General features: G+C 42.6%; 1 long non-coding RNA gene across 1 annotated transcript; it reads left to right on the forward strand.

Moving 5' to 3' along the window:
• Positions 1 to 1492: 1492 nt before the first annotated feature.
• On the forward strand, positions 1493 to 3501 carry LOC310690057. The gene is made up of 3 exons (XR_014517849.1): positions 1493 to 1629; positions 1858 to 2292; positions 3465 to 3501. It is a non-coding gene; the product is annotated as an uncharacterized lncRNA (long non-coding RNA).
• Positions 3502 to 13954: the final 10453 nt, after the last annotated feature.

The raw sequence follows: 13954 nt of genomic DNA on the forward strand, positions 1-13954 counted from the left end.
CGGTAGCTCTTATTCTTTTATGCAAAAATGTAGATGACAAATCTTTTTTCTAGGTAGCCTAGAGTGACTAGTCCTTTCTTATCATAATGTTGTCATAGTGACAGTGACATCAAGGAGCATAGCAATTTGGCTAAAAATAAGTAAATAAAATTGTTGATTCCAAAAGGAATGCTACACAATGTTCCTTCAGTGTTTAGACATTTCTGCATTGCTCCTCACATCTTTGTTCAGATTAGATACTACAATTATTAGCGAACCTTTTAAAGTTTTTTGTTAAAATGAAAAATAAGAGCATAAGAAGGCTGCTGGGTAAAACCAAGGCTGCATTCACTTTATTCCATTTCCTCTGTGTTTCCTGACCAGCTCACTTCCACAATTTACGTGATCTTTAACACAATGTAAGATTGAGTGAAATCTAGTGGAAGTTTAACACTCATTTCCGTATCAATTGATATGCTGGGAAATCATGGGAGTTTTGCTGCAAAATTTTCCCGCCATTTTCGTGACTCACGCCATATGATGAAATGTGGGGTGTTATTGCATCATACAGTTCTTTCCTGCCGTTTTCATGGGTGAATCATGGGGTGACAGAAGCGTGGATGTTCATAGAGGGTGGTGACATGGGTCCAATGACACCAGCTGTCGTCTCACACCACATCCACTGGTTTGAATAAAGTTTAGCACGGCATGGCAGTGCATTACTATCAAGCTGCAGTTCCATAATGCCAGCAGGTCATGCAGTGGAAAAGTAGTGTTACTTGTTCAGGAGCACTAGCATTATAGATAAGAAAACTAACACCTGAATGAACCCCAAGTGCCCATCTCATCCAACCCTCTGCTTCTCACAGTAGCCAGCTAGGAACCCCACAACCAAAGCATGCTTTTGCTCCCCAGTTATTGATATTCAGGGTTTTTTTAAAAAATAAAAAGCTGCCAAATGTTAATTGTTAGATACCTGAAATCTAAAAACTTGCTCTAAGAAGTGTCTGACGTAGTATCCCTTTAAAGAATGTTCAAAGCACATTTCGCTGGTCAAAGAATTCTCCACACTGATGTTTGTTAAGAATTGCTGGGAATTATAACTCTGTGAGGGGTAAACTGCAGTGCCTGGAATACTTTGAAGGAAATAATGTGCTTTGAATGCGCTTTGAAGGGTATGGTATGTGCACAGCCTTAATCTATTGTACGAAGACTTCATACAATTGCGTCTGCATAGTGCCATCCAGCAGAATTTCCCCAAGTATTTCACGACCTAGTTATGCTTAGGCCTTCTGCAGAGAATCCCGATGACTCAGCAACTTGTGCGGACATGTTTGCTAAAACATGTTGCTGATGAAATCTCTCACATTCATTCACACTTAAAACTCCTGTTTGGCGACAGGGTCTGTACCAAGGCCTTGGCTCATTGCTAGGATTAGTTTCAGTTATTGCTGACTGATGATGCGGATCAGACGTTTGGCATGGTCTGTAAAAGAGCCACATGTTTTTTTGATCCTTGATTCTTATGGCTGGCCAGCTCAAGTTTTCATTGATTATATGGTCCCATTTCAATCTGGCTTCAGACCTGATTTTTGTACAAAGCTTTCTTGGCTGTGCTGGTGAATAACACTAAATGGGAGTTACAGATAGGTAGCCGTGTTGGTCTGCCATAGTCAAAACAAAAAAATTCCTTCCAGTAGCACCTTAAAGACCAACTAAGTTAGTTCTTGGTATGAGCTATCGTGTGCAAGGTATCTTCATGGTATCTGAAGAAGTGTGCTTGCACACGATAGCTCATACCAAGAACTAACTTAGTTGGTCTTTAAGGTGCTACTGGAAGGAATTTTTTTGTTTTGACTAAATGGGAGATATCAGAAGTGTGTCCCTTTTGAATTTCCTCCGTTTCTCAACAGCCTCCAAGTACCATCAGCCATGAAATTCTCCTGAATTGCTGTGAAGAGCTGGAAAGGAGGTGCATTGCCTTGCAGAGATTCTTCTCTTATGTGTCAGGAAAGTTTGAGGAAGTAGTGCAAGGATGTATCTCGCTTGAGCCTGTGGGAATTGTAGAGTGCTGCAGGATCTGAGCCCTGCTCACATATAGGAATGCTGCTTCTTATACATCCCTTGTAGAGATGTAGCATCTCTGGAAATTTTGAAAGCAAGGGAAAGGGAGATCTGCTTTGTGTACCTTACAGCCATTTAGGTGTGGTGGAAAATGCTGCCTACAGATTGATCAGCTTATGTATGTCAAATGGGGATGCCAGCTTTTCTTTTATCCAAGGCAATGAAATGTCTTGGACTCGTCTTTTGTGTGTGGGTGTGTGGTGTCAATAATGGTCACATGGCACTTGCAAAATACAAACCGTATATATACAGCAAATAAAAATATCCCACTGTGAGTGACTGCTCTTCCCTGTAGTCCTAATCACATTGCCTTTCCTAAGCAGCAAAAGTTAATAGGCACATTGGCAATGCAGAAGTATATTTGCAATGGCACAAGAAAAATATTATTCAGTGGATGTGATTTTAAGAGGTTTTCAAAGGCATAATTGGCTGTGTGTCTCTTGTATCTCACTGGCAGCTGATTAGAATTGTAACAGAGGGATAGGGAAACCTGTGGCCATTCGTATGCTCCCAACTCCCATCAGCTCCAGCCAGAATGGTCCATGCCACTGGGAGACTTACTATACTTCTGTATTGCTTGATCTGGAGTATGAAAGGAGAATGAGAACTAACCATGTCTTGTTGAAACGAGCAGAAGTACCTCTATCAGCCTTCTGCAAAGTCATCTAAAAGAATCCTGGGTCTATAAAAAAGCTAAAGTTGGGAGGAGAGAATCTTTATGAGCGTATTCTCTTTCTGAGCCCGAGAGCTGTTCAGGGATAAACAACACAGAGCTTCTTGTCGGTTGCTAGATAATTCCATAGAAAGTCTTTTGTATTAAAGTACCAGTTGAAGTTGTTTCCCAATTTAAATCAAATTTCACCTTTTCTCAAAGTCCTATTCAGTACCTTCATTTCCATATTTGCAATTTGTCATCCAGCTCAAGAACCAAGCCCAATTTAAGATCCTTCCAAGCAAGTGGTAAATACAGCTCTATTCAGAGGCATCAATAGTAGTACAGCTGAATCAGTGTACTTTAAAATATTCTGTTTTGAACAGCTATCGATCTTAAGAGGAGCCTCTGCGATATGATCAACATCTGTGCTGTGATTCTGTCTTCTGGATAAAACTGCAGAGCATGATTTATAGAATACCACTAAATAATTCTTGCATCAAGCTAATAAAAAGGATTGGGGAGAGACCAGAAGTGCAAGTAGGTAATTTTTCATGGGAATAGACTAATTATTGTATTTGGTATTTCTTGCTGAAGGAATAATATATTACTGGCAATACCTTTTTCTTCTTTCTGTCACCATTATTTTCACTGTACATAATATGGTAGTTAGTAATGGATGCCTATTATTCACTTACCTAAAAAAAAGCTAAATTCTGACAATTTCAAGTCAAGAAAAGGTACCTGAATTTAAAAGGGGAAAATGCATGTACAGTCAGGGGTGCCAGCCATATTCCAGTCCAGAAATAAGTTGCTAATTTATGCAGATTTTACTCTTGTTTCACATGGAAAACATTGCATATTTGCACCTGGATAGCTCTGTTGGTTAGAGCGCTGTGCTGATAACACCAAGGTTGCAGGTTCAATCCCCGTGTGGGACAGCTGCATATTCCTGCATTGCGGGGGGTTGGACTACTAGATGATCCACAGGGTCCCTTCCAACTCTAGGATTCTATGAATCCCCCAGGCTTAAACATTTTAAAATGCAGCATTTCTGCCTACAAGGCTTATATATGCAGCTGAGACCTTCCTGTTGCCACAGCTACAAGAGAATATAATTGTTGTGGTGAGATTATGACATACGTAAGCTTTTCCTGAGGGGGCCTTAATTTCATTGGAGTTTGGATCAGCTCAGAAGTGGCTCAGGTGTCGTATTCCATTACCTACCATCAGGGACTAGAATTCCAGTCCAGGGTGGTTTGAGCCTCCTACCCAAAACACTCACCAATGAGAGCTGGGATGAAGGCACAGGTGTGTTTAAAACAACCCAAGTCAAGCACAGGGCATCAGTCCAAGTCCAGAACACAATCCCAAGGCAAGGACAAGCAACCATTCAAGGTCAATGCCAAAAAGAATCTAAATAGAGGAGCTAGGTTCAGATTCAAGAAGTCGGGGACCTATATTATGGCCTCCTATACCACATCCTAGTCACAGCTGCTGGTGCTAAATTTGTTTCAGGTATTATTGCTTGTTCTCATGGCGAACCCCAAGTCTCACTGAGACCTCCACGGGTGGCGAGGAGCATTGTCAGAGACTTCGGACTGAAACAAGAGTGGAAACTGCTGGTGTTTGCTTATACATCCCCTGTCTGGAATAATCAGGGGAGCCAACTTGGGCCCCAAATTATGGGTCCCCAGCGGTGCGTGCAATGTAAGGTGACATCATGATGTCACCTTACGTCACATGTGACACAGCAGCACCTGGGAACCTCGTAAGTTGCATCGGAGGCCCCACGGTGCGGGTGCCAAGCACCTTCAACAATTTTTTTTTGTGGGTGCCCAGGTCCCCAGTGTCTGGAATAGAAATCAATGCAGTGAATATGATAAGTATTCACTGCTTTTGTTGCTTTCCAGTTCGCAAATGATATATGATTGATTGCATGCACACGCACCCTTTGTGTTGTGTTTCCTTTCCACTGAAATAACTTATGTAAATTATATAATTCCACGACATTGAGACAAATTATGTAAAATTTGATGGAAGATGAACTGCAGCAGAATGGAAACGGTCCTGCATGAGACAAATGAAGAACAAAATGGAAAACAATGCCTTCTTACATCCCTACTGTTGAGTTGCATACTACCTCATCACTCTTCATCCTGGATCTTTTGGTGTTGGCATTCTTGAGAGCTGAGAGGTGGCTCTGTCTCCTCCTCCAACAGCCACAATGCTTCTTCAATGGGTATCACCCAGGAAGATCCCACAAAAGAATCGTCAGCACTGGTTCCAGGGGATCCTGTTTGCTCTCCAGGGTCCTTGGTCTGTACGATATCAGGTTTTCCTGTGAAGACTCAGTGTCTGGTAGTGGGGTCAAGTTTAGGCATGAATTACAGCAAGAGATGAGCTTGTAACTTCGCAATGATTAGTCTTTTTCAAATGTTGTTGCCATCACTAGTCATATGTCACGTTCCACGAACTAGTTCCACCATTTATCTGTTCAGAAAGAAAATATTTCTGTCTTAACTCATCTTGGTTATCTGCCACAGGAACAATTTCAGATGTGTTAGACCAAACATATGCTATTCATTCAAAATATTGGGAGAGATAGAAAAAACTCATTGGAGGAGCAGGCTGAGGAAAAAAAAGTTAATGACACATAGGGGTGTCGGGAAATTCAGCTGTAAACAGAAGCAGAAAATGCCGTGGTTTATGTGTTCATCTATGGTCAGGAATGAAAATTGGTCAAATGAATACAAATCAGTATTTGCTCACAATGTTTCATCCAAAAGAGATCTACAAACACTATCTAATTAATGGTGTTTTTCAGATTGTTTTGACGTTTCATTTACATTGCAGCAACTGCTTTCTGCAGGGTTGATCAGATGTTCTTGTGTGTACACTGATCTATGCAGTATGGTAAAAGAAAGATGACTTTTTATTCAGTGATAGTGATGTGTTCTTCAACATAGATGGATTATTCATTCATTCATTTATTTTAGTATTATCTTAGCTTTATATAAGAGAGTTGGAGCCTTTCTTTAGTCATCTTTTTCTGCCTTACAAAATGCACTTGAAAGCACCAAGTGTTGAAGTTGTGATCCTTCGAACAAGATTCTCTAAATCAAAAGGGACTGGTTTCACTGCAGTTTGAGCTTGCCAAGAAAGGTCTCAAGGGGTAAGCTGCTAAGTTTGCAACCATGGCTTCCCCTTTGTCCAAACATTGGTGCCATCACAACTCAACTTTGTGCCACCACATCCCCTACCACAGGGTAGGAAACCTGTGACCTTCCACCAGTCTGTTGGACTGCAAGTCTCATCATCCCTTATCTATCACTGACCACGTTGGCTGGGGCTGATGTGAGCTGAATGAAATTCAATGACATGTGGAAGGCCACAGGTTCCCCAACTCTGCTCTACCACATCACAGTGCATGCCACAGCCGCTTGGGGGGGATATCAAAATGTCTGAACTGGGAAGGAAAACCATAGTTGTATGCTTTGTACGGTATATTTAATTGCAAATCAAGGGTAGCTAAACATGAACTGGATTGGTTACTCAACCCCTTGACCCTGTCTTCTCAATCCTGCTCCATACATTGACGTTTCCTCTCAGGCTTTTTCCAGCTTGCCCCAGTGCTCTTTATTCCCACTGTCTTTTTTGTTTTCCTCAGAGTCTTTATGCCTTTACCGTGACTAACTAGATTTCCCCCCAGCTCCTGCTTTCTATCAAAGACATCTCAAATACTTATTTAGTCAGTGCTCGTCTGCCTTTATGCATTACGAGGACTGAATGAGAACTAGTTTTTCATTCCTAATGGCTGCATAAAGGCTATACTAGCCTACTTTCCCCCAGCTTCTTTACTTGAACATTTCTATCATAATACTGGGAGTACTGAGAGTTTAGGGGTTGTTGTTGTTTTACCAAAGAGTATTTGAGATGCTCTCCTTGGAACCACTACCAATCTATTTTCTGATATTCTGGAAGACACACTAGAATTAGTATGGCCTCAATAGTACATCTGCCTATTTTTTTTTAAATGATATTTATTGAGAATTTAAAATTACAGAGAAAAAAGAGAAAAAGAAAAAAAGAAAAAAGAAATTAAACAATACAAGTCAATAAAAAGAAAAAAGAGAACAAAACACACAATACATCAAAGCCAAAATCAAAGGCAATCTTTCGTTATCTTGTTTCATCGACCTCCTCACACCTCCCTTTTTAGTATTCTAGTTATTAATTATCTCAGCAAATCCTTTCCGTCTTTCACTATGTTCTGTCATTAAATTATCTTAATTTATTTTAACCTTATCTTGCCATAAAAAGCCCTAAAACTTAAAAACTTATTTGTACATAACTCCTTATAGCATTTCTACTAAAGCCAAATAGTTTCATTCCAACATTTTTTCTAACACTCATTAATTTTACAATATTTCTCTAAATGAATTTTTAAACTTTCTTCCAATCTTCACCCACCGTCTCTTCTTCCTGGTCTCAGGTTCTGTCAGTCCTTTTTATCCATTCCATTTAGTCCATCAACCTGGTGATCTTCTATCCGAGGCTCTTAAAATAGTACATCTGCTTAAACGACTGTTAAGCTAAGCTTAACTGCATGCTGGTGTACTTCTCTGAATCTGTGGGAGCTTCACTCATCTCTATTCCTGCTACTGTTGTGTTGCTTGAAAATAAACTGTGGCCTGGCTTAGCATTATATCTGATCCTGTGCCCTTGGTTTGTTTCTCTCAAACAAGCCATGAGTGGTAAGCCAAGAGTGGCCATGGTTTGGAGAGGAACAAAGCACAATCTTGGATTTTGATGTAACCCTAAGCCAGATCTAGGCTTGCTTCCTGGCAGCAGTGGAATGGTGGAGAGAGAAGCATTTGTGATTTCAATGGCTTGCACCAGCACACGGCACACTCACATTGAAACCACTGTTTAGTTTAAACCATAGTTTAGGGCTTATCCGCACTTCCTTTTGCTCCAGTGTTTGCACCAAGTGCTTTTTTAAGGGGCAAAAAGCAAAGAAACTAAAAGCTCAGACACACAGCTTTTAAGTGTGGATCTGTGCCTGGAAAGAGCTGGGCAAAATGTAGGTATGAATAAGCCCTAAGTTTTAGCAGTTCGAAAGCACGTCAAAGTGCAAGTAGATAAATAGGTACCGCTCCGGCGGGAAGGTAAATGGCATTTCCGTGTGCTGCTCTGGTTCACCAGAAGCGGCTTAGTCATGCTGGCCACATGAACCGGAATCTGTACGCCGGCTCCCTCGACCAATAAAGCAAGATGAGCGCCGCAACCCCAGAGTCGGCCACGACTGGACCTAATGGTCAGGAGTCCCTTTACCCTTTACCTTTACCTTAACTATGGTTTAAAGTGACATGTGAACCAGGCCTATAAGTTAATGAAGTGTGGCCTACAATTTCAGATAATAAATAAATAAAACAAATAGCCATAGAGGAAGTTGAATAAAAAAATAAAGAAAAAAGCTCCTGTTAACGGTCTGCTCCCAAATCTCGCTTTACATGTGTATCACTGTAGTCTACAAACATGTTGGTTTGGCATCTGTTCAGAAGTTGTAGGGACGTGGGGAGGCGGTGTTTGTACTCTACCAACAGACGGGTGTAGTAACAGTTTCACATGCAAACTGCCTTCCCCTTATTGCATATGGATGCAGAAGAAATTGTGTGTGGGGAGGAATCCTCATTTTAAGAACAAAAGCTCTATGGAATAGAAGAAGAGTGTTTATTGCTAACCCAAGGAAATATTTACAAGCTTTTCTTTATTTCATTCAAATGTGGGGAAATTCATATCTCCATAAATATCCGCGTTAAAAAGCACTGTATGGATCTTCCTTGTATTTCTGCTGTTTCTCCCCTTACTGAACATAATGCAAATCAAAGAGGCACGGTGACCAGAGTTCCACATTGATGCTTGCATTGAAAATCACCAGCGGTAAGGGAATTGCATTTCCACCCCCACCCCCTTTTAGCAGTTTTTTTTACACATTTTCTGTAGAAAAGAGGAGAGGCTGATAATTTCATTTGATGTGCAATAGTAAGCTCTATGAGCGGTGCCTATTGCAGATACATTTCCTTACAGAAATCTAGATTACTGTCATTAGTGGGATGACAACTAATTATTTGGCCTTATCACCAGCGTCGTGTATTTGATTTTCTGCAAATGACTCTAGTGGCCCTCATTCATGCACACATGCCCAGCCAGTTTTTTAAAAAACACAAAACAAAAACATGTTTGGCATTCCAGAACTATAACTAGATCTAAGTCAAAATGGAGGGCACATGTTGTTGTTTTTTGGCAATGACAGAAAACACCCCCTTTATAGCAAATTTTTAGTGATTCCTTCAAAGGAACTTAAAATATTTGCCTATTCAGAATGAGGGCAATGCTTCCTGCATTGGCTTTGTTTTTACTCGGTGATGTAGCATTATGACTTCATCCTGTTCACAATATGTTTGTCGAGTGGCTGGAATGATCCATGGGACTAATGCAGAAAGGCCTGCCCTCGCTCAGGAGTGGCTTCATTTGCACTCAGTGAGGTCATGTGGTCAAAGCTAAGTGCCTGTCTCTGACTACAAGATTCAACATTTGTAAATCATCTCACAGGCTGAAGTCCTGCTTCTTCTCTGCTGAGGGCAGGGAGTGAATGTCAGTGCATGACAGAAATGAAGATGCAACAGGCATGGGAGGAGGAAGTAGAGTCCTCTCTTCCCCAATATGTCCCTTTGTTGCCCAGTCAGTGGCAGATGCAATTGTAATTGTGAGAAGTGTCCCTCTACATTTGCGGTGAGGGAGGCATAGGCCAGCCTAGTCTGGCCCCTTTCCCCTTTCCTCATCCTGCTCATTAGAACTTCCATTTTCAGACCTTTGTTGCTTCTTATGAGGCAGCAGATAGTCATGGCCCTGTTATATGAATGCACAGCACATCCCTGCCTCTCACCGGGATTAAATTAAGGATTTCTGGATGCACCAACAGATGGAGCAGATGACCTTTGGAATTGCTACACCTGATGCTCCATTGGGAAAGAGCAGGATTGCATCCATATATCTAGGCTTGTATGCAATTACTCATTCCTATATGCCATCAAAACTAAACTTAGGTTTATGTGCCCAGGTGCTCAACTGGAGCCAAAGTACTTTTGCCAGATTATGCAGTCATACCATCTGTAACACACAACTACTGAATAAAAGATCTTAAGACATCCAAATAGTCTGAAAAGAGCTGCTTAAATTGATCTAAGGCATAAAAGAAGAATCTCTTTTTATAGGGATCCAAACAATGCTACTGTTTCATCAACCACTCTTTGATCCAACCTATATTTGTCAAAAATATTCAAGATAACTCAAAACAGTTATTAAGAAGCCCCAGCTTCCTTGATTCTGATGTGACTCAGATACGTAATAGAATTATTTCTGTATATATTCTGCAATGGTTGTTCTGCTTGCTAGTACTTGCAAACTGAAAGTGCATGCATGAAGTATACAAAAGTAATTCAATTCAATGTGCATTTTAATTCAGACCTTGAAACTAAGATTCATTCTATGCAGTGGTCTCTGTATTAAATGCAGTCCTATGAAAAACACCCAAAAGTTGTCTCAGATTCAAAAATAAAAATAAAAATGAATGTGTGTGTGTATGCGTATGTGGTAACACCCTTCTGCTTGATCACTACTTGAGATGCATTTGTCTCTGTGCTGGGACACAAAATAATTAAAATAAATTAATTTATAGATATTGCTGCAACATCACAAACCAGTGACTACATAATATGAGGTTTAGTTCGCAATTAACCAGATTCCTCATTAGACCATTAGCATAAAAGCCTATTTACAAACAAAATTAGATTTTTTAAAAAATAAAAATAAAAGACGTATGGTAGACAAAGGCCTGCAAGTAAAAGCCGCTTCACACAACCAACCTGATTCAGTCAGTATGGCAGCTGAATGGCTCTGTGCTGAGCTGAGCTTGTAGCGAAGCAATTGCTTGATAGCTTCACTTCATGTGGGCAACATATTGAGGGCTACAGGTTCCCTTCCCATCTCTGTTCTTGACCTCCTGCACACAGGCTCTTTCTCCAATAAAGCCACCCCTTGCACCCTTCACCGAAACTAGAATTGTGAACGGATGTTGCAGAGAGGGTTTCTCTCGAAGGCAGCATGTTTAAAAACATCCTATGACATCAAGCTGGTTCGATAGCTGCATAGACTTCACCACAACACACGGTGCAACATCCCAAAATAGTACAAAGTAATAGGAAGATTCTTTATACCAGTCAGGCTATAGAGAAGACACATAGCTCAGTAGCAGAGCAGCTGCTAGGCATCCCGGAGACCCCCAGGTTTGATCCCCCAGTACATCCAGTTAGGTCAGGGAATATCCTTTCTCTGAAGCACTAGCAAGCTGCTGCAGATCCGCACGGGCAGCACTAAGATAGATGGACCAATGACTTGGTATAAGGAAGCTCTGTATTTTCCTGTTTGTCCATCTAGTCCTTTAGTGCCCATCCAGACCAGAGACTCTCCAGGGACTCTTAGGCAGAGGTTGTTCTCATTTCCAGCTACCTGGTCCTACCTGTACCTCCAGCTATCTGTGGAGCCCTCCTTCCTTCCCTCGATGCCCTAAGCACATGCTTATTTTGCTTACTGGTTAATCCAGCCCTGCCAACTCCACTTATTCCCCTGAGTCATCCTTTCTGCACAATTCCTTGCCATGCATGTATTCTTACCCATCACCCCACTTGCTTCCCAGGATAAATTTTATTTTGTTAATTTTGCATGTTAAGTACAAAGAGGCATTTTACAGTACCTACTTTGAGCCTTAATATATTTACAATGCAAAACAAAGATGTGAAAATGTAATAGATTTTTGCAATGTTTATAAAGCAGTGTGTCATGATTTGGTGATTTATTGGTTTTAGGCAGAAGAGTATTGTCATATAGATTTGAATTAGCATTTAACTAAGGTTTTTATTACAAACTGAGATTAAGAGAAAGTTTTTTTTTTAAGTATTAACAAATCTGTAGCTAAACTAAATTATAGGATCTGATTCCTACTGCCAATAATACAAGACAGAGCTTTTCAGTGCATGAATAAAAAGGAGGGTTTGCAATGGGTGTTTTATCAGTACCACCAAATCAGGCACTTTTAACATGATAGATGATTAAACATGTTAGAGGGTTTGATAGCATTGAAATCTCCACTGAAAGGATCATCGGCTGAGAAAATATGCCGGATGCTTCCTAATATAAATTGGAAACTAAATGTGTTCTTCAGAGGAAAAGAGACAAGAGCCTTGGGAACAAAAGTGACCACAAAGAATTTGAAATGTGCTTATCAATCTATACAATATATGATTTGAATTTTAGAGTGTGCAGTTTGGGATTGGTGGGTTCAAAAAAGTCTAATATACAGTGGTGCCTCGCAAGACGAAATTAATTCGTTCCGCAAGTTTCTTCTTCTTGCGAGTTTTTCGTCTTGCGATGCACGGTTTCCCATAGGAATGCATTGAAAATCAATTAATGCGTTCCTAGGGAAACCGACTTCAGACCAGGTCCGGGGACAGTCTGTCCCCCGACCTCTTCTGAAGGCTGGGGGGGGGGACAAGGGCTTTTCTTCCCACCCCCAGCATTTAAAAAAAACCCAGGACAGCGGAGGGCTTCTCCGCTGTCCGGGGCGATCTTAAAATGCTGGCGGGCGGCATTTTAAAATCGCCCCGGGACAGCGGAGGACTTCTCCGCTGTCTGGGGCGATTTAAAAGCCCCTGGGAAGGCAGGCAGGGGGGACAAAGACTTTTGCCCCCCGCCAGCCTTCAGAAGAGGTCCTGGACCTCTTCTGAAGGCTGGCGGGGGCGAAAGTCTTTGCTCCCCCCGCCTGCCTTCAAAAGCTGTCCGGCCAAGGCTTCGCGGACCTCTGCCGGCATCCCGAAGCCTGCGCGCGCTGACATTAGCGCGCCCAGGCTTCGCGGAGCGCTCCGCCAGCAGCGGCAGCGTTGCCGCTGCTGGCGGAGACTCGCCCGCATCCCGAAGCCTGCGCGCGCTGACATTAGCGCGCCCAGGCTTCGCGGAGCGCTCCGCCAGCAGCGGCAGCGTTGCCGCTGCTGGCGGAGACTCGCCCGCATCCCGAAGCCTGCGTGCGCTGACATTAGCGCGCCCAGGCTTCGCGGAGCGCTCCGCCAGCAGCGGCAGCGCTGCCGCTGCTGGCGGAGACTTGCCGGCATGCCTCTCCTGCCTTCAAAAGCCGTCCGGGATAGCGGGAAGCGCTTCCCTGCTATCCCGGACTGCTTTTAAAATGCTGGCGCTGGGGAGCAAAGCCTTTCGGCCCCCGCCAGCCTTCCTGGACCTCTTCTGAAGGCGGGGGGGGGGGAGGCTTTGCTCCCCACCGCTAGCATTTAAAAGAGGTCCCCGGAGATTTCCCTATGGGCTTTCGTCTTGCGAAGCAAGCCCATAGGGAAATTCGTTTTGCGAAGCGCCTCCAAAACGGAAAACCTTTTCGTCTAGCGGGTTTTCCGTCTTGCGAGGCGTTCGTCTTGCGGGGTACCACTGTATGTATCTATCTTTCTCTTATAAACACACACACACTTAAATCTTACCAGATTTTCCTTTTTGAATGCCCATATTGGCTAAAGGGGGTATACGGTGTTAACGGAGGAGTAACACCTCTGGAAGGGGACATGTTGTGTTCCTTCTGGGGTAGTAAGTCCACCTTTGGTCCCTATTCTGCACTCAGATCCTAGAAGCTGTCAGCATCCGACAGCAGCCAGACCCCAGGAAACAGCTTCAACTGGTCAGCTAAACCAGGTGGGGCTGAAACCCTCAGTGAGTTAGGGACGTCCCCAGTATGCAAAGACAGGCTCTGGTGAATTGAGCAGATGAGAAAAATAGCAGGTCCAACAGTCAAGAAGGCAGTTATCACAGACGCTGTAGAGGGAAATGAGGGGCAAATGGGGCTTATCAACCTGGGAGGTTAGCTCAACTAGGGGCAGGAAAACTCTGATCCTAAACCTCTGCTGCCTTCTCATTCACCAGAAAGGCTTTGGGATTAAATTCATACCTGCTGCCTTGTGGGACAACTTCAGAAGAAGGAAAGGCTAAGGAGTAAACCTACACAAATCCTAAGATGGTTGGATGCCTCCTTCCAGCAACTCCTGCAGCCAAGCTGGTGCCAAATGCATTGCTCTGCTTTCCTTT

This window comes from Podarcis liolepis (assembly GCF_965112155.1).
Source record: "Podarcis liolepis genome assembly, chromosome: 12".
In the NCBI taxonomy this organism is placed as follows: Eukaryota; Metazoa; Chordata; class Lepidosauria; order Squamata; family Lacertidae; genus Podarcis; species Podarcis liolepis.